Consider the following 21401-nt stretch of genomic DNA (forward strand, 5'->3'; position numbering starts at 1 on the left):
ACTCTTATCTTTTCAGCTGCTCTGTGTTCAGCCATGAGAACCTCAGAATCCCTGAGCAAACAAAAGATAATACACACAGGTTCACTGAATGGAGAAGTGTTTAGGTTTTGTAAGCAGGCTGCCAAACATGAATTCCCTTGAATCCCCTACTCAGAGTAACAACAATAGCTCAAAATATTGTTCGTAGTTCATCTGCTGAAGCTCTGTAAGTTCTGGAACCCTTTTTTTCTATAAGAGGACACATACAAGCAATGTTTAACACGTGATCAATCAACTTAAAAAACAAAAGTTCAGTGTACTTTACAGTGGTCTGCAAAGGTTTGCAGACCTATTTTTAAACAGAGTTTTTATGTGATCAAGCCTATCAAAAATATTTATTATTTTCTCAAAATCCTGTGCAATTTAATAGAAAAACTACAACAACTAAAAAAGCATTTTCTGTGTAACCTTTGGCCCAGGTATTAGCTGAATTGAGATACATTAAATGACTTTTCAGATCAGTGTACAGCATTTGAACCTTAGCTATGCTCTGTGTGTGCTGCCTTTCTCACAAACTCTATGTAACTTGAGAGGGTTGAGTCGATTTAATCAAGAGGGGTGAATATGGCCTTGAATTTACAAGTAACTCTGTGACTTCTCAATCTGGTGGTCTGCTATCAGATTCCTTTCATTTTGTCAGTTGCTCATATTTTTCATCCATTTCCATAAAAAACAGACAAATTCTGTTAAAAAAGTAACTAGATTGGCATACTGCCCCTTTTGTATTTCAGTGTTAGACGATGATCTCTTGATAAGGGTGTCCTGATCTTGGCTCATTTCCTTCACCTGTCTAACTCTGCCTGGATTTTTTTTATTACTGCTCATCTGATCCACTTGCTTCTGTCTCTATTTAAACTGATTGGTCCCAGCCATCAGTGCCAGATTATTCTTGAGCCTTTTGTTAAGAGTTTTTCTAGAGTAACTTATTGTGTTCCGATTGCCTGATCATGACCCGTTTTGCTTTTGGACCTTTGAGCCTGCCTATTCAAGTTTTGATTAGTATGCCTGAACTGTCTTTGGACATCAGCTGGATTCATATGTAGACTAAACCTGGACGTGCCTCTTGGCTTTGCCCTGTGGATATTCTTGTCTTCCTTAGCCTGCTTGGATCTGACCTTCTGCCAGTTCTGAAGCCTTCTAGGCTTTAGTGTCTGGAACTCTCTGGCAGCATCCACTGCATCTTGTCAACCGACCGGCTGGAACCATCCTAACTCTCTGGGCATGGAATGAACTGGAAAACAAGGTTAGTGACCCACACGTTTATAATCATCCTTCCATCAGATTATGGTGGTTACTAACCTTTGTTTCTCTCATGTAGAGGTTTCTGCCTTAGACGCCCGGGCCGCTGCCACTGCAGATCCAATCCACCAGTTGTTTTAATAAACACTTTTGAAGTTATTTCAATGTTTGTCTTGCCTGATTACAGGGTCCCTCTGTTCTGAGTAATTACAGAGTGAACATTGTTGGAAGCTGTATGTTAGCTGTAAAATCCCTGTTATAATTAGCAAGCCATCATTTTTATCATATATACATTTCAGAAGTGAACAAAAAAAGCATGTATTTAAAAAAAAATCTAAAAAGAAGCTTTTAAACATTTGCAGTAACAGCATCAATATCTGTTGCATTAGCCACTTAAGCAAGTCATTAACATTGGAACTTAAATGTACGCCATTAAAATATCAGCAAGGGCATATTCTAAATGGAAAACATGTAAAGGGTGAGTTTGGTATTCCTTCACTTTAATTAAATATTTGTTAAAATTCAGCATAGATAATTATGATGGAAAGCTGTTCTAACAATTTTTCATGCAATTATCCTCCCAGTCGGATCAAAGGGAAACACCTCATCCATAGAGCTGAATTATCTGACACACTAAAACCCTTTTCTTTTTCATTCAAAGCTTAAACCAAGGACAGTTTCTATTTGCCTAATGGTATAAAATAAGCATTGCTCTCCACTGGTTGTGGACTGAACAGCTGAAACAAGATAAAGTTTTATTTTTAAATCACAAAGAAGGCAACCAAAATGATGGTTCTTAAAATCATGTTTACCTTTGATTCTCACAAAGGACCATTTACCACTTGTGTATTTTGTGTGTAGAACAGAGCGATGATCATTATTATTATGGAGTCTAATACTGTTTAGACGGGAATGAAAGAATGCTTTAATGTTACTGCATGAAGCTACAGTCATGACACTATCTTTCTTTTGACTTCATTAAGCCTTAATTTCTGTCCCTGCTGGTGCGTTTCCTGTCAGGGCCAGTGACCCGGTGTGCAGGCTAAACGAAGTGTTGAGCGGGGTTGTACGTGCACGCCTTATAAGTCTAATAAGTCAAATGGCAATAGGTCATTATCATGGAGTGGATCAATGCACATGAGAGGCCAGTGCATTAACTTGATTTAATTGTGGTATCTTTACATAGCCAGGCCCCATTTTGTTTTACCGTACAACAAATAAATGCATAAAGACCTGCTAATATTGCAGGTCTGTAGGTTTAAAAAAAGATCCACTGCGGTGTTTTAATCAAGTGTTGATGTGATTCTTTCAGTTTGACTTTGTGGTGCTATTGACATTGAAGGCATCACCACATTATCCGGAAAGTCACTTTAATAATCCCGCCCACCACTTTAATCAAAAACGTCAGTTGCAAATATTTTCCTTTTTCTTGTAAGTGCAATTTTTACATAGAAAAATCATAAACAAAAGATGACCTTTGCTCTAAAAAGGCTAACTAGTTATAAAGACCATATGTTATTATTATTACAGAACACGCAGAACTTGCGCTGTACCTTCTGGGTCTAAACTCAGATCTGGAAATGATGTTGCAAAGGTTTACAGATTCTAGTCAGCCTTCTAGGTGATTTTTGCTTTTATTTATAGTCTTACTGCAAACATATGCCTTTGATTGTTTGAGTGTTTCTTTGATTAGGTTTTTGCTTAATTTTTTAAAGAAATGAGGTGACTTACTGAATCCAAAAACATCTTCACATAGGTGTGTTTGTTTTTTTGCCAAACGATTTATTATCCATAAAATGAGAATTTGTGGACCAATAACCATGAAGTGCCTCTTTAGGAAGACAAAGAAACACAGAAATGGACAGAGTAAGGGAATAAAACAGGTGGTGCAGGGTTATTTATAAGTATAATGCCTTTAATTTATCCCTGTTTTTTTATAATGAGCAAGGTTTTACAAGGTAATGAAACCAATATACATTTAAACAAACTGCGAGAAATAAACAAATGCTTTTGTCTTAATGTCAAATTTTATTGCGGATTACATTCCGGGCATCCCTAAGATTAAATTTTGTATAAAATTTGAACAACCAGTCTTATAAGTTTAGATCAATGTCTGTAATCACTGTTTATTTTGTCCACACTGTTTTGTTTTGTGCCCATTTCTCTCAAGCACAGACAGATTGGCTTATCTTCCCACTCAGATTTATGTTTTGCTCTAAATCATGCTGCTGGATGAGTTTTTTCAGCTGTCCTGGAAGCTAAACTGCTGCCCCTAGTCTGTCCCAACTCATTTCCAGACTATAACAGATTTTAGACATTTAGGAGGCCTTTATCTTGCATTCAGTTTTATGTATCCTCTCATAAACTCTGACCACCTTCACTGTCCATGTTAAAGGAAAACCTCCAACCAGAATAATTGGCCAAAGCTACATTTCACCATTAGTGTTTAATACTTTCTTCTACTTTTTTGCTATGTTCCTTCTGTGGCTTTGAGTAAAATGGATACAGGATTTCTTCTAGCTTTCTTTTTATAACAGAAAGCTAGAATAATTTCTTCAAAAATGACCAGATTTAAAAGTTCTAAGCTAATGCCTGTCTCCTGGATATGAGCTCATCCAGGGTTTCGGAGCCTCTTCGGGGCCATTCCTCAAGATAACGCTTTTGATGCCCCATCTGTCACTTGATGCGTTTCTGTCTATCTTTTTTATGCACATTTTAAGAGAATTCTTTCAGAAAAAGTTGATGGAAATGCCTTTGCAGGTGTTTTTTGAAATTAGGGTAGATAAACACATTTGTCCAATAAGTTCTGATGAAGTCTTTACCTCACTTGGCTCAGAGGATGTTTAAAATTCTGGTGTCCTCCTATCTTAAATTGAAGTATTACAATTAAAATTTTCTCTCGACGTCTTCAGATGGTATGTCAAATTACTAATACTAGCTGACATGATAAAATAAGCCCAACCTGTCCAATTACAACACATTAATTAAAACCTCTGATCTGTGCTCCATGCTAGTTTACTACCTTCTCTTTCTGTTTATTATAGCCAACAATAAGTCAGTGTGTGACCACACTGTATTGCTGGGTTAAATAAACTTTAAATCAGACAGAAACATGTTTAAATCCCATTTTCTTTTCAAAGATTGCTCAAAATTCGAATGAGAATTGGATAAAACTGTTAGATAGAAGATAGAAGTTCTTTCTATTTTCAGGTAATTGATTAATTCTGTGGATGTTCAGAGCTCTATACAGTGTTTGTAATGTAACCCCGCTTTGAACTCTGATGCTCTTTTCACTCTAATCTGTTTTCCTTGGACTTCATCATACTATTTGTTCACTTGTATTCTCTGAAAAACAAGTTTTTCTCTCATTTTGGGGTTTTAACATAACATGAAAAATACTAAGGTTAGTTTTATAACGTATCTATTTGTGCTTTTTACTGTTCTAAACCAGTTTATGTTCTGATCTCCATGCGAAATAGACTCGGAACTGCTCTGGCTGTAAATATTTTCTTACATATGTTCAGTGAGACCAAAAAGAAGTGGCTCAATTAAGCTGTAAATGTTATCAGAATACATTTACATAATCAGGGTAGAGTTGTCTTTAGTGGAAAAACTAATGATAGAAGAACAACATTTAGCTTAAATTGTTCCAGTCATTTAACACTGAATTGTTATTCTCATAGAAAAAAACAAAAACAAAGCAATTTCCAAAGTTAGTTTTTAACATGGGACAGATTTTAGATGCAACATGGGATACATTTTTAAGCACATTGTTTTAATTTGTTTTAAACATCTTTGACTGGGGTGGCTATAAAAGTGGCCTGCTCAGTATTAAATATAGGATAATAAAATAAACAGATTTTGATAGGCATAAGAAAATAAAAACATTATGTTCTTTGTAAATACTCGCTTGTACTCTGGTAATTTTTTAGGAAAGTTCAACTGACCAGTTTTATTTTATTTCATTTCATCAGCTTAGTTTATGTATAAAGGTTTTTTTTTTTCTTATTTTGTTTTCAAAGTAAAAAAAAAACAATCTAAGCAAAGTCTATTCTTAGCACTTAGATTAACTGCTGAAGGTAAAATTAGCTAACAATAAATTCACCAGAGATTGGGTTACTTGGTGTTACATTCAAAGGATGCTTTGCAGAAACTGTATAGCATGTCTAGGGATGTCAGTGATCACAATTACCCCAGGGACCTGCAGTCAATAGTGGACTTCCTTCAGAGGTTTTTAATTTTTTTTTTTATTATTCAACTGTTATTTTTGATATTTTAATGTAAAGCTTTCTTAAACAATATAAAAACATAGTCTCTATCTATCCATGTATTATTTGTTCTAGGACATTACCTTAATCCACATTCTGAAAACTTTCCTTGAAAATGTCCCATTAATGCCAAATAAATAAGCTTTCATTCTTTCCTGACTTGGTAAATTTAAATAGTCCAAAAATGGGTCCTAAAAATAAAACCTTCTGATATTCACAGTAATTTCTTGGTGCTGGGCCTCATATTGCTCCTTAAGTCACTCATATATATGCCCAGACACCTGTTGTCTGAATTCACACTATTCTACCAGCCAAGGCTAGCAATGGATACTGTGTGAATCACACAATCACCCCATGTCTCCCCTCTCTAAGCTAAACTTTACACACTGCTGCTCTTTGCAGCCCTCCACGGCTGAAAGCTTTCCAGTATGCATATTGCCAAACTCCCTTCTGGACTTTAAGATCTGTTTTTATTCCCTGTTTGGATCTTTTCAACAATCTATGTATTGCATTAAACGTCTTCTTTTTTTTTTTTTTTAGGTTTTTGCTGTTCCATATTAAAGTCAGATCCAAGTCCAAGTTGCACAAAGCAACAACTTCCTCCCCTGAAGTACACCAAAAAGTGCAAAAATACACAGCAAGTTAAAAGTACAGTATAAATCTGTAACTTACACACACATACTGTAAACAAAAGCACAGACACACACATAATCTAAAAAATAGTGTTGGGCATAGATACATTTTTGTAATCTAGATTAATCTCATTGTAATCTTGGAATTCATCTAGATTAAAATCGCTCATTTCAATTCTGCCAAAGGCATTCATGATATGTGTGTGCTACATCCGAAATATAAAATAACAGGTTTACTTTTTTTTGTTTGCAAAATCACATGTACTGATATTTCGACTTCTTTTTTGATTTTGGAAAAAATTATCAATACTTTTTTGCTCATTTTTTTTGTGTGTGTTTTTGATGCAAAAAATAGAAACTCCCAATTCTGATTATAGATGTCCCACTTTAATATAGTGTCTCCAGAATTCTGACTTTGGGGCAACAGCGTTTGAGGATAATATTAAATCTGTGGTTACAATTTCTCTTATGATGTGAAGATCCTGAGGTTTATAAAAAAAAATACCATGACTCTAACTATAGAAATAAAATAGGATGATATGGCAACTAAATCATTGCCTGCTGAGAACTACCTCCCCTCTCACACACTGATGGAAAAACAGATTTAAATATGAAAAAAAAGGGAAATTTTAAACATATTCTGAATGTCTTTATATTTCTTATGAAGGGTTGCCCTAAAATTTTGTTTCTTTATTAGTGATAGGCCGATATCAGCCCATCACTAATAAAACCATATTTATTTGGCTGAAGAACAGAATACCTTTACAGATATTCTTACAAAAATGTGATGGGCAAGCAAATAAAATAAGTTCAAAAGAAACTGCTTGGTTCAAAACTTTTCCTCATCACTCTCAGTCTCCTCTCTAAGGGTTCTGGAGGGATAAAAGAAGAAGATCTTGTCTAAGAAATAACCTTGACAGCTCCTGGGTTTGGAAGCTCTGCACCAGCTGGCAGGGGAGATCATGTCTTCCATTCTGTTCAGATCATTGGACAGACATAGTAATCAATATCTAACACCCTCTGACACTGCATTCATACATATTCCTCCCTGATCACATTCCTCCCTCCGTCTCGCTGCTGTTGCCCTTGTCAGAACATCATTCTCCTATCTGTTGCAGAAGGTATGCCAATCATTATTTAAGTCTTCTAAGGCTCCAGATACAGTTGAACTCTTGCTGAGAAGCTGGTTATTTCCAGCTTTTCCAGATCCTGCCTTGGAAGTGGAAGTGTGAGACTTAATGTCTTCTTAGAATGCAAAAGGCAATGTTTAAACATGTTAACATTTTGGTTGAATGTTGAAAGAGCTGCCCTGGTGAACAAAGGCAGATAAAAACTGATATTAGATTAGGTTAGATATTATATTGACAGAAAGTTCTAATTTGCGCTGTGCTGAATTTTCCATGCAATGTCCTTCCTCATCTACCATAGCTATTGTTTGCTTTTTATAAACGGTCTATACTGTTACATTTTCTTTAAATCAATTTCATACAGACTTTTCTCCTGCTATTTTATAACAAACTTCGTCCTTGTTCTCCATATCCTATAAACACGATGGAGAATAGCGCTGACTCAGACAATGCAGAAGAAACATCAAGGACAAAAAACAAACATTGGAGCACTTTTCTCTAAATTTGTCTTTCACTAACAGGTATTTCAGTTTGTATGAAACCATGCAGTCATGATACTTTATTTCTTTACATTTTAACCGTTAATTTCCCTGCATTTATTTTTAGACATTTTGTAATGGGTTTAAATTATTTAATTACTTTATAAGCAACAAAAAAGAAATGTCAGTTATGTTTCTTTATATATATATATATATATATATATATATATATATATATATATTTTATTTTTTTATTTTTTTTACTTTGGACAAATGGATAAAATCATCCTATTAGTAGAAAGCCAGAATAATAAAAGATTAGCGAAAATCTTGCTGTTTTTATCTCTGTCCTTCTTGGTACTCAAAGAGCTTTCCACTGTGTCTGCACTATGCTGGCTTACCTGGATTCAAGTTCAAACGAATCTATCTCATCTGCTTCTATGCTCTGTCTTATCATCATCACTATTTTATTTCCTCGAATGAATTTTACCTCAACTTTATCTCTCAGGTCGATCCAAAGAATCATTTTCCTTTGTTCTCAAGTACGTGACATGTAACCCCAAGTTAGAAGTCAGTCATGTGTATGCCAAATCAAATAGGACAGAAAAGAAGATAGGGGTGACTGTATATAAGTTTATCATATGTATTTTTTATGTTAGCTAGTTTCGATGTCATATAATGTATAAAAAGTAGTAACAAAAATTATAGATGCAAGTATGCTGAAAAAATTATCCAAAGCTCGAGGGCATTATTAACTGATCATATATATATATTTTTTTATCTCTTTAGAAGCTGACCATGGCTACATTTTAACAGATTAACTATGTTTAAAGTGTATTTTATGGCAGTATCTTCAGTACACAAGATAGAAGTCTAATAAACAAAATGATAAACAAAGTGAAGACAGGCCAATAGTTCGTAGTGATTGGACTTAAGATAAATTTAAATGTTGACTTTGATGCAGACAGGGTAAGATTACTGCCGCCTCTACTTCACTGCCGTGTTCAAGTGTTTTCATTCACTTTTACCTGCACTCACCTCATCAATCTGTGAATCCAAGACAGATGGCTGACTGCAACCTTGTCCATGCTTCTCTTTTTTTTTTTTTTGGTCCACAAGCCTCCTTTTCTCTCAACTTTCTTATAACTTTTGTTTAAACCACAAGACTTAATTTGAATTTTCCTTCCTCTTCTGTCTGCCATTATTTCACAGTACTGGCCCTTCGAATTTGGTGACAAATGAATAATGGAAAAAATTGGCTACAGACATCCCACTGTTAACTCAAGGCAGATTCTTAATAACGTATTGATTATTTTCATTTCCTCCTGCAAAGCACCAGTGTTAGTCATGGTAATTCTCTTGCCTGTCTGCGCCAAACACATTCAGATCAGGACTTTGAATTGGAGTTATGAAAATAAATATACCTGTTAAAACATTCAGAAGACATCATAATTAAACATACAAGTTGTGCTGAACTGTAAAGTGCCTTGAGATGATATGTGTTATGAAATGGCACTATATAAATAAACTGAATTGAATTGAAGTGCTATCTAGTTATCAGTGTTTACGAAAATTAAACATGAAGTTTCACGGTTCTTTGCAGCAAGACTGCAATGCTAACTACACATAATCTCCATACTAAAGACAACCCAAGTAGTCAACAAGTGCCTCTTTTGAGCTATGCACAGTCTTCATGTGTCTTATGCCCAAGGGTGTAATTTTAGGTCTACCATCGGGAGGTTAAGCCCTCCTTCTATTTATTTATTGAAACATTTCTTGCTGTAAAAGCAACTCAACCTGAGCATTCTAGTCTTATCTGAAAGCTGGCTGAATGTAGGCCTGGCTTAGACTTCCCCTTGTAGTGGGTGGATGTGTGGGGACGTGGCATGGCCTCTAGTTGGGGATGTTTCTACTTCGAGCTCCTTTTGGCTGGGGCTCCTGGTCTGGGTTGTGGTCTGCCCCTGGTCACTGGGTCCTTGCTCTTCTGGCAAAGGTTGGGGAACAGGGTGCCTTTAGGGATCTGAATGAAAGCTGGCTCCATGGGAGAAACTAGTTCCCACTTCTTTGCTCCCCATCTCTGAAGATTCCCATCACCTGTTCTACCATAGTACCATACACATAGGATTTTGGGGAAGGAACCATCACCAGGGTAGGTTCTCACATCCTAGTGGTAGCCCTAATATTAATAGAAATCTTAGTCAGCAACATTTACAGCATTTCCAAGACTTGCACATGTAGGGCATCAGAGTACAATTTATGGGGGGGTGCCGTGGAGTGGCTTTGGCCAGTGCCATTGGCGGGGGATGTCCTCCCTGGGGATGGGTCGGAGGTTGTGTTTGGTCTCCCCACCATGAGACGTGTCTGTGTCCACTTGGGGCGTGATCAGCCATCGGCAGAGCCCACGGTCTCACTGCAGCGGCCCTGTGGCTTGAGGCACTATGACCTCTGTGGGCTTGGCCCTCAGGGACTGGACGCCTTTGGAGTCTGGCTCTTCAGGGGTCGGGTGGCCCTTTGTGCTATCGTCTGCCCTTCTGTGGTGGATGGGGCCATCCCTATATCTGCTCTCCTTGTGTCCCATTGATCTAGGGTGCCTTTTCATATCTTGGGCTCGCATCACCTCTTTTTTTCATCCGGGACCCTGTAGGGCGAGTCTGGGGCCCCCAATACCTGCCATTGAGCACATTTTTTTTTCTGAAAATCCTTTGTAAATCCTTTATAGGCGAACATGCCCATGCTTACAGACCACAGGAGTTTGGTTCAAGGTGTTCACGGATACACACTAATACAAATAACTAGCTGCAGCTACAGATATTTACCACTCTAAATTATATTGGGTAATCAGCAAAGATTTTGGCTTAAACACACATGGATATCTAAGGGATACCCGTTGCTCTGGATGCTATTTTGATGTGTATTTTGGTTGTCTGTTGTCTCTCTTTAGCTATTGTTATGTTCTCTGTTTTTTTTCCCCTCTCGTCTCATGCAGGTGTAGAAGCAGACTTCTAGGAGTTACTGTATATCTGCTGTGTTGTTTATTTTTGCTGATATGTTTTATTTATTCTCTTTTTATGCACTCTTCCTTCTCTCCTGCCTCTGCCTCTTTCTCTCTCCCCTTAGATCTTATTCTTTCCTTCTCACCTCCCTTGTATACGATTTTATTGCATAAATCCTTTTCAATAAAATTTCATATACAAGTACCAAGCTTAACCTTATGGCAACAAGCATAATGGTCTGCTTATGAAAGCAATTCTATTGGGCTATCATCTATCCCAGAGTGATATTGACAAAACAGGACACAAAAAAGGATGGGCTAAATCAGTATCTGCCTTTGAGCAGTGCTGTTTGTTCAGGTTACCACTGTCTTGCAACGATTTTTACTCACTTACAGAAAAGACAACTTTCCTGCAAGTATCATGTGAATTCGTCAATTTTATATCAGATTTTGCAGATATTTTTGTATCAAAACAACAATACATATTTTACAGAATACTGCATCCATTATTAAAACTGCAGTATTCAGTGCTGGACAATATATATTTTAGGAATAAGAACATTTTTAACATAAAAAATTACAGTAAAGAGACAATATAGCAAATTTTTGTTTTTACTTTTTTGCTTAAACATTATAATACCCTGTAGCAGAAGCTTGCATCATATATTGTTTCATTTCTAGAGGGCTAATTAAGTAAGTGACACTTTTTTTCCCCTAACAAGCAATGGTTGGATTTCTATAATTGGTATAAAGGATTTATTTTTAAGTTTTGCTACATCTGATGTTAAAATTTTATTCCAGAATCCTTCAATAGATAACTTTGTAACTTTTTAATGATGTCACTAAGCACCTTTAAAGTAAAGTGTTTGATGGGAAATAAAAGTAAATTTTTAAAGTTTAAGAGATCATATTCTGAGAAAGGGGAACAAAAAGCAGAGAACTGAGGTAGAACAGAGGACAAAGCAGGGTCCCATGCGTGGTTGGTATGAGAAAATAAGGAGGAGGAGACATCAAACGGCCACAAGCAGGGGAGGAGGGGCAAAAGAAATCTGTCTGGAATGAAGGGTGGAGAGGGATGATTATTAATAGTAATGTTTGATTAGCATGAGCAGGGTTGGAAAGTGATATGGCCCGGCCTAGCATTATAAACACCACGACAGGGAGCCCATTTTTCATCCCAAAATAGTTAGAGAGGACATGTATAAAACACAAAGAGCAAAGCCTCTGATCTTTCACTGGACTCCCCGGCTCCACTGACCCGGCTCCTGCATCACATCCAAACCCCATCATCAACCAGTTACAAGGTAAACATCAGAGAGCATGATTTTAGTGCTGAAATGTGTCCTGCTAATTATAATAACAATGAAAAAGTTTAGAAAAAGCAGGTTGCTCTTAAAAAAGGATATGTACATAATGAAGAGGTTTTAAGAAAATAGGGCAAGATAAAGTCTTTAGAGAAGTGAAGCAATTTAGCCTCTTTTATGTACTCTTCCATTAAAGCAGATCAGATGAAGATAAAGAGATATTAAATAACCAGAATAATTACTTTATGATAACAGTTTGATACAAAAGGTGAAAGTTTGCAAAGTAATATTAGTTTGCTTTAATTTCTGAGGATAGATCTTAATCACACCTTTTTAGATTGAAAAAGCGTCTCTGATCAGAGCTCCTGTTTCCAAACATTAATGATTTTAAGGAGATATAAAACCACACAGCAGTTATATGAAAGTTCCAGCGCAATACACATGTAGAAAACTAAACCTGCGCTGCCTATGCTCAGAACAACCTGCAGCCAAATGACGACATCTTTGAATGATAAATGTGTGTATGTCCATTAGAGATACATAAATATTACATTTTTTTAGTGATATTGTATACATCTTTTGTTCCTCTCATTAGATTATAATTTGAGTTTAAATGAAACTCTAGAAGACATTGATTGTATATTGTTTTTCATTAGAAAAGCTTGTCATTCCAACCTCGTGAAAACATTAACGAAATCTAAGTTTAATTATGTCATTATCATTTTATATCTTAATTTGGTTCACCTGCTTTAATCACAAATATGATAAAGATGGAGTCAGTCTGTCACTGATTTATGGGGTTTCCAATTTTTAGAAAGCTTGATAAGTTTATTTGTTACAACCAAAGCCAGTTTAAGCCCGACATTATTTTCAAAGTCAATCTGGCTCTTTAAAACTTGCTTTATAACTGTTTAAATTAAATGTAAGGTAAATGTGAAAAAAAGCTTTATTCTAGAAGATGTTTTTGTTGCTTTAAATTCTAATTTTTGCTTGAAATTATGTGAAATGCTTTTAGCTGATCTCATCCATGCTCGGTATAAGAAGCTTTTTTTCAAATTCTTTTTATAGTAATATTTAAAATGTACCCAGAAAGACAAGTTTCATTAAGGTAAGACAAGTCTAATAATGGTTCACCTATCAAGCCTTAAAGCTACCATTAGTATGATCTGAGAACATGCCTATCGTCTCCTCTGACCACCCATCCTTGCGTGCTTCACTGCTGTTTTTGGCAAAACTGCTCCCATCCTCTACCTGCCGGGATTAAACAGTGGACAGTAAACTGCTATATGATCCCAGGCTTTTATACTGTTCCTTCATCCCCTCTCTTCATATGCAGTGAGTTGTACATAGCTGCATGTATCTAGTAGGATATTTCTCTGTATAGATCTTTCTCTTCCTTTTTAATGGAAATAAATAATAACTTTTAAAGAATGACAGTTGGTTTCATTTTAACACCCTTGATCTAAAATGAGACTCAGTTTGGATAAAAGTCTATCACAAAAAAATCAAAAAAGTCCAGCTCATTTAGATTCAGTAAATGGCCCATATAAGCTTTATATGTAAATAATCCCAGTGCACTCACTACATCTTTAGGAAAAACATAAACACGACACTATGGTAATATTTGTAGCAGATCATTGGTTGTCACATATTGATATAGATTCTTAGGCTGTGTCTGAACGTCAGCCTAAACCCTAAATTCCTCAATCACAATATAGAGCTGGGACTATATTGTTAACTTTATAGCGAACTTAGTTAACTAAGTCCAGACTGATGATCTGTACTTTTCACTCCTTTCGGTGCCTGCCGTATCTTTGATATTTGTCGCCGTTGTGGGACAGCAACAGCGGCCAGCTGTGACAACGAATCCCATAATGCTTTCTTATTAGAACTCTCCTCGCAAAGCATTCCGGGATATATCTGCTTGTCAAGTGCACTGATCTCTATTTATTCACTAGATTGCTGATATGCCTTTGGTAGTACAAGGCGCTGTGAAGTCACCAGCCGCCATATTGGTCGAAATGTAAACAACATGTGTGCTACAGCATTGAACAACGATGATTTGCTCATTTTCAGGGGGGCTTATGCCTTTAAGTACAAAGATAAATTAATCACTTTGACACACACTGTCGTTTAAGGTAAAAATTAGGCACATCGTGTACATGTAATATACACTCACCGGCCACTTTATTAGGTACACCTGTCCAACTGCTCGTTAACACTTGATTTCTAAGCAGCCAATCACATGGCGGCAACTCAGTGCATTTAGGCATGTAGACATGGTCAAGACAATCTCCTGCAGTTCAAACCGAGCATCAGTATGGGGAAGAAAGGTAATTTGAGTGACTTTGAACGTGGCATGATTGTTGGTGCCAGAAGGGCTGGTCTGAGTATTTCAGAAACTGCTGATCTACTGGGATTTTCACGCACAACCATCTCTAGGGTTTACAGAGAATGGTCAGAAAAAGAAAAAACATCCAGTTCTCTGGGCGGAAATGCCTTGTTGATGCCAGAGGTCAGAGGAGAATGGCCAGACTGGTTCGAGCTGATAGAAGGGCAACAGTGACTCAAATAACCACCTGTTACAACCAAGGTGGGCAGAAGAGCATCTCTGAACACAGTACGTCGAACTTTGAGGCAGATGGGCTACAGCAGCAGAAGACCACACCGGGTGCCACTCCTTTCAGCTAAGAACAGGAAACTGAGGCTACAATTTGCACAAGCTCATCGAAATTGGACAATAGAAGATTGGAAAAACGTTGCCTGGTCTGATGAGTCTCGTTTTCTGCTGCGACATTCGGATGGTAGGGTCAGAATTTGGCGTCTATAACATGAAAGCATGGATCCATCCTGCCTTGTATCAACGGTTGAGGCTGGTAGTGGTGGTGTCATGGTGTGGGTAATATTTTCTTGGCACTCTTTGGGCCCCTTGGTACCAATTGAGCATCGTTGCAACGCCACAGCCTACCTGAGTATTGTTGCTGACCATGTCCATCCCTTTATGACCACAATGTACCCAACTTCTGATGGCTACTTTCAGCAGGATAATGCGCCATGTCATAAAGCTGGAATCATCTCAGATTGGTTTCTTGAACATGACAATGAGTTCACTGTACTCAAATGGCCTCCACAGTCACCAGATCTCAATCCAATAGAGCATCTTTGGGATGTGGTGGAACGGGAGATTCGCATCATGGATGTGCAGCCGACAAATCTGCGGCAACTGTCTGATGCCATCATGTCAATATGGACCAAACTCCCTGAGGAATGCTTCCAGCACCTTGTTGAATCTATGCCATGAAGAACTGAGGCAATTCTGAAGGCAAAAGGGGGTGCAACCCGTTACTAGCATGGGGTACCTAATAAAGTGGCTGGTGAGTGTAAATGTATTGATTACATTGTTACTGTAAATATGGGTAGTACCAAAATGGAGGCAGGTGACTTCAGTTTTTTTGGCCTATCAACAATCCAGTGAATAAATAGTGATCAGTGGTCTAGGAACCATGGCTGATCACTATTTTTTTAGGTGCATTATCAGAAATTTCGAGTCAACAACTTTTTCATCCACTAGACGTTCGGACACTCATTTAAAAATGGCGTAATAAAAAAAAAAAATAAATAAATAAATGACGTAACCACTATATAGAAATAGAAATTATAAAAAGCAAATAGAACTTTATTGGTCTTACATTGGAGAAATGATCTGCATTTAACATATCCCCTTTGGGAGCAGTGGGCTGCCACGGTGCAGCGCCCGGGGAGCAGTGTGGGGTTAAGGGTCTTACTCAGAGACCCAGAGTGCTAGCAGTGACGATCGAGCCGGGTACTTGCAACCTTCTCAAAGCACAAGCACACTGCTCTAATCACAATGGCCAACAACCACCCTAATCACGATAGAGGGTACTATATAGTGATTATGGCGGACATCTGGACACAGCCTTAGTTGGATTTCTGGACTTTGCCGAAGGGTGAACCTCTGCAGATTTTCTTTCTTTCCTGTATTTAGCTTTATCCAAAAACATGTAGAGTGTTCAAGGTGAGTTTTTTTTTGGCATGCATATTAATTGGATTGTAACCCAGACAGTTAGATTTTGATCTCAAGTTTTCGACTGATTCTTGGCTCAAAAAGGTCAGATTGGAGTGTGCATGGTAATCAGTGGCACTTCTGATCAATTCCCCCAGTCAACCCATAGTTCCCACAGACCTTGATGCTCTGATTAATGCTCTTCTCCTGTTTGGGTGAATGAAAATGTCTTGGTTGATTTGCAATTGCACCATACAGTAGTCTTTTCCTTTTCTGGTAAAGTTTCAAACAGTGCAATGTGATCTATAAAATTTGGGATTTCACTTTTTATTAAGATCCTACACAAAACCTTTGCATTATCCAGTTACGTGCATGTGTCCTTTGGTCATGAGGCTGTTTGTTCATTGACGTTCATTAAATGACCTCTGAATCCCTCAGAGAAAAGCTTGATCTATACTGAGATTAAATTACGCACAGATGGACATTAAACCTTTGATGACAGTAGGAAAAACTGAAATGTATAACATCAGTGAAAATTGTGCTGAAATGCATGAAAAAAACAAACAAAAAGAAAACATAAAAATTCCCCCCACCTAACAATTATTTACATTTATCATATAATTCCATATCAGATACAGAGCTTTGTACCTGTTAAATGAAGAAATGTGAAAAGTTCAAGGTACAAGAGATTGTTTCCTTAAGGTCTTGTATATGTTTGTTTAAAGTATATTACTCTCAGTTAATACCGTTGATAAAAAAAAAAAAAAAAACAATATGAGGATCAATATTATGACCTCAGATGAAGCTTTAAATAAAAACTGCTACTGAACCATATAACCCCATCAGAAAATGCTCATAGTTTTCTGAAATAGTATCATAAAAAGTTATGGTTACAAAAAAAAAAAAAAAACAAAAAAAAAAAACAATCAAATTAAATCATCTTTTTCTTGGACTTTTTCTGGCTAAATAGTAACATCACAAAATAAGCATGTCTCTCTTCTCCTCTCTACATCTCTCCTAACCCATCCTGCTTTCTATAAATCCAAGTAGTCTACTTGCTTTTACAGCCTCCTTACAAACACTGACTCAAATGAACAAATAGGAACATTGGTTTCTTTAAATGCAGGGCACTTCCTCACTGAGCCTCCCATCTCCTTTTGAGTCCTCTTGGTGCTTCAATAAAAATACACCCACACACACACAGACACACGCACCCTCTCCTTCACACTCATGCAGCTGTTACAGCGGACTGGGGAGCTGGCAGTTGTGCAGGATGGTTAGGTTTCCCTCACCTACTGAGAACATTAGAGTCATTCAGATTCCCAAGAGGGAAACATCTTCTTTTTTTTTTTTCTTTAGAGCATAAAGGTCAAACTTTAGCACTGTTGGGGAGAACAGCATGTATGACATTCTATCCACCACTGGGGGTTATTGTCAGCTTATTATCCCCATCTAGTACAAACATTTGCTCTGTTTATTTGTATAACAGTTGAAAACCGCCATATATCATACCCCTTACATCAAATAACCATCAACCGAGAGACTTCTAAATTTAAAAGTGCACCTCTCCAGCTCCTTTTCATAAAAGGAAAATGAAATACTTTGATACATGTCAGAATTTTTCCGCAGGATGTCAAATGATTTTTGTTAGAAAAGGTTGAATCATCCAGGACACAGCAGGTTTAAAACATCTAATATATGGATCTTGTTAAAGACTATCTACATAAATTGTTCTAACCAGAGCCAGAGGGGGATCAACTGTTGCCTTGCGGTGAGAGGAGCCGGGGCTATTTCCGTACTAATGCTGCAGTTTCTCCCCTTGCCTCGGTAGGTTTGCTTGTGGTACTTCAGTGTTGTCCCACAGTGCAATAAGGTAACTGTTAGGTTAATTAGTTATCCTAAAGGCTCTCGGCCAGGGGTTCCCAAATGTAACCACAGACTTGTGGTCCACTAAAATATATGTATAAAGCAATATTTTCATTGGATTTATATCAGGGCTGCACGTAGATGGAGCTTGTAGCACTCTTGCCTTAACACAAGAAGGTTCAGGGTTTGATTCCTGGCCCGGGATTTTTCTCCATGGAGTTTGCATGTTCTCCCCGTGCATGTGTGGGTTCTCTCTGAGAACTTTGGCTTCTACCTACCAGACAGGGGCAATGTGGAGTCAACAAGTCATCTCCATGTCATGTATTTAATCTACCCAGCCAATTAACCAGGTGAGTCCAATCTGTACAGGTTAATTCACGGTGAAGATTGGACTCACCTGCTTCAGTGGCTGGGTAGAACAAATACATGACATGGAGATGACTTGTTGACTCCACATTGCCCATGTCTGCCACCTACAGTGAAAAAAATAGGTTTGTTAGTTTAACCAGCTTCTCTAAATTGTGAATGTGTGTTTGTGTGCGTGTCTCTGTTACACCCTGCAACAGACTGGCACCCTGTCCAGGGTGTATCCTGCCTCTTGCCCATAGAGTGCCTGAGATAGTCATTGGCTGCACCGCAACCCTGATGGAATAAGCAGGAGAAGATAGATGGATTTATTTATTTAAAAATATAAAAATAATTATAGTTTTATTCGTTTAAGCGCCTATGGATTGGGTCGCCTCTTTCTCTGAACGCTGAAGTGGTCCATTATTGTTCCCCCTGCAGGGGGTGGGCCCACTGGGGGATGAGCTCACATCACTCCTTCGGAATGGGCCCGGTCGGGTCCCACAAAACCTGATCAACAGGCCTGGCTCCAGGGTGGAGTCCTAGCTAGTGCCTCGATTTTCTTGGCCATCATAAGAGATTTTTTGAACTGAAATAGAGAAAAATCTTTAAAGAAAACCTGTTAAAAGCTTCAAAAGACTGGGGTGGAGGTTCATATTCTACCATAAAATCAACCTCAGTCATAAAACCAGACTAAATGGATGGTTAAGATCGAAGCACATTCCTCCATTGGGATTTCCCATCAAAGTTCAGCTCTGAATCCAGAAGAGGGTTTGTGGCAAATTTCTACCTCTAGCTTTAAAGCTCTCCCCCCGATCTGACTAATTATAATTATACCTGGGCTTCAGCAATTATTTAAACAAGAAATGAATCAAACATTCAGGTACTAATAAATATAACAGTGGCAAGGAATGCATCATTTGAAATGTAAATTCATAATGCACTTTGAGATATGCAAATGAAGGATGAAATTTATCATTGACAAAATTACATTATTAAATAAATCCCTGAATACTAAAGTATTAGTGATCTTCATAGTACTCGCCCCAGAAGTACCATTTTTTGTAAAAAAAAAAGTTTCCCAGCTTGAACATTAAATAGACAAAGTAAATCGTAAACAAGTTGTTTTTATGCTTGTGGTGAAAAACATTCAAATGGAAACATGGATTACTCCACAATTTATGGTTTCTTGGCTGTAGTGTTTTATGCTCATATTTTCAAGTGAGTAGATATTCATTAACAACCAGATAGATTTCCCATATGGATTATTCTGTGTTTAACTTGCCTAGTTTCTAAGATGGTTTCACAACAAAAAATTGGATATAGCATGGAGCCCTGGTAGCAGTGGATATGTACTACAGTTTAAAGCTGAAATGCCCATGCTGACCTTGGGTCAAGGCTAGAAGCTAATCACGTTCCAACAAGGCTGAGTGCAATCTAGATAATTGATCAAAAGTCTCTTGGGACTCAGTAGTAATAGGAAGGAGAACTGAAAACAACTAAATCAAACAGAGAACAGCACTGCCTTAAAATTATCTATGAGGAGGTGCAACCCTGTGCTGATAGCACCTGAATCCCCTCATGCTCCACAGATAAAAAAATACTGATGTTGTTCCTGAAAGCTGAAAGTGATGATAGAGATGCAGAAACCACCAATTTACAGGTGTGATAGCAATGGCTGACGAGGTTTTCCATTTTTGTTATGATCCAGTGATTTTTGGATAACAGTGAAGGTCACAGACACCGTAGCGTGGTCTCCCTGTATGAAGAAGGAGACAAATAAAATTACATGACAAAAACATGATACCAGTCTGCTACAGTATAAGATCTTAGTTTGTTTTTGCATTCAATGATTAATCGCATGCAGCAAGCATCAGCATCAGGACAACACCTGAAATTTGTTCCTTCAAATTGGATTAATGGACTTACCTTGTATGTTCTACTCAAAGTATGGTTGATGAGATATTTGTTTATCTTCAATTGTTTTTTTTTCCCCCTGGGATACCTTTGTGCTAAAGGTCAGTAAAGAAGATTATGCTTTTACAGTGACAAAGGATTGGATGTGTGGCCACACAAGTTAAGCACTGTTCATTATTGATCTGTGTGTGCAGCAAGGTGTTACTGAAGTAGATAACGCCATGCCTCTCCAGAAGCTCATGCATCACTGGACCTCAGTGTGACAGTAGGGGGGGAAATCTATGAGCTACTTTATAGACTCGTTAACATTTGACCTACAGTATTTCTTTGCTCTTCATCCGTTTTTCTTAATATAGTATAAAAACAAAAGAAACCATAAGCTCATGTTGAAATAAAGCAAAATATATGTTGAGAGTTTACTCTGATGGCGTTTCAGTTGAGTTTGAGTTTATTGAACTTAGTGTAGTCAAAAAAAGCAAATGTATATATTGGGATAAAAGAGCGGGTAGAAATAATAACTTATTTTTAAACCCACTCCTTTATTAGCAGTGATGTCATCCAATTATTTCCTTGATTAGTTTTCAATTCAATTCAATTCAGTTTATTTATATAGCGCCAATTCTCATCATCTCAAGGCACTTTACAGAGACAATTCAACATGATCGTACAGTCAAACTGATTCAAAGTTTTCCATCTAAGGAAAACCATTTGATTGCATCAACTCATTGACTCAAATGCAATCCCTCACATGAAGCATGTTTGAAGCGACAGTTGAGAGGAAAAACTCCCTTTTAGCAGAAGGAAGCCTCCAGCAGGACTAGGCTTAGTGTGAGTGGCCATCTGCTGAGCCTAACTGGGGTTCAAGGAGACAGAAGCAAAGAATCCGAAAAAAGCAGAGATTCAAAAGGCAACTGTAAACCATCTCCACAAGCGACCCCGTCCAGGAAACACATCACCAGGCAGATGAGCTCAGAGCCAGCTCCCATTTACAGAGGAGGAAAAAGAGCATATACAGTTAGTGACAGTCAGAGAAACAGGACTACAATGAAAAACCTGAAAAGCTCCATCATCTATAAACAAAGGTGTTGATGGTAGCAGCACAGCTATTATTTCCTCTCTCCAGGATGGAGTCACAGCCAAATAGAAACAGCATTTATATGGGTAGCCGA

At 37.6% G+C, this 21401-nt stretch overlaps 1 protein-coding gene across 2 annotated transcripts in view; it reads left to right on the forward strand.

Annotated features, from left to right (window-relative positions):
* Positions 1-21401, forward strand: part of LOC107087166 (parvalbumin-7-like) — a 51348-nt gene that overhangs the window by 22203 nt on the left and 7744 nt on the right. Inside the window, exon 1 of one of the 2 annotated variants that reach the window (XM_015378584.1) lies at positions 11949-12080. The exons of the other annotated variant lie outside the window; for it this stretch is intronic. The gene's annotated coding sequence lies outside the window, so the exon portion shown is untranslated. Of the gene's footprint in view, positions 1-11948; positions 12081-21401 lie in introns of those variants that run through there. 2 annotated transcript variants of the gene reach the window in all.

Source organism: Cyprinodon variegatus, unplaced genomic scaffold, assembly GCF_000732505.1.
Source record: "Cyprinodon variegatus isolate N-32 unplaced genomic scaffold, C_variegatus-1.0 Scaffold175, whole genome shotgun sequence".
NCBI lineage: Eukaryota > Metazoa > Chordata > Actinopteri > Cyprinodontiformes > Cyprinodontidae > Cyprinodon > Cyprinodon variegatus.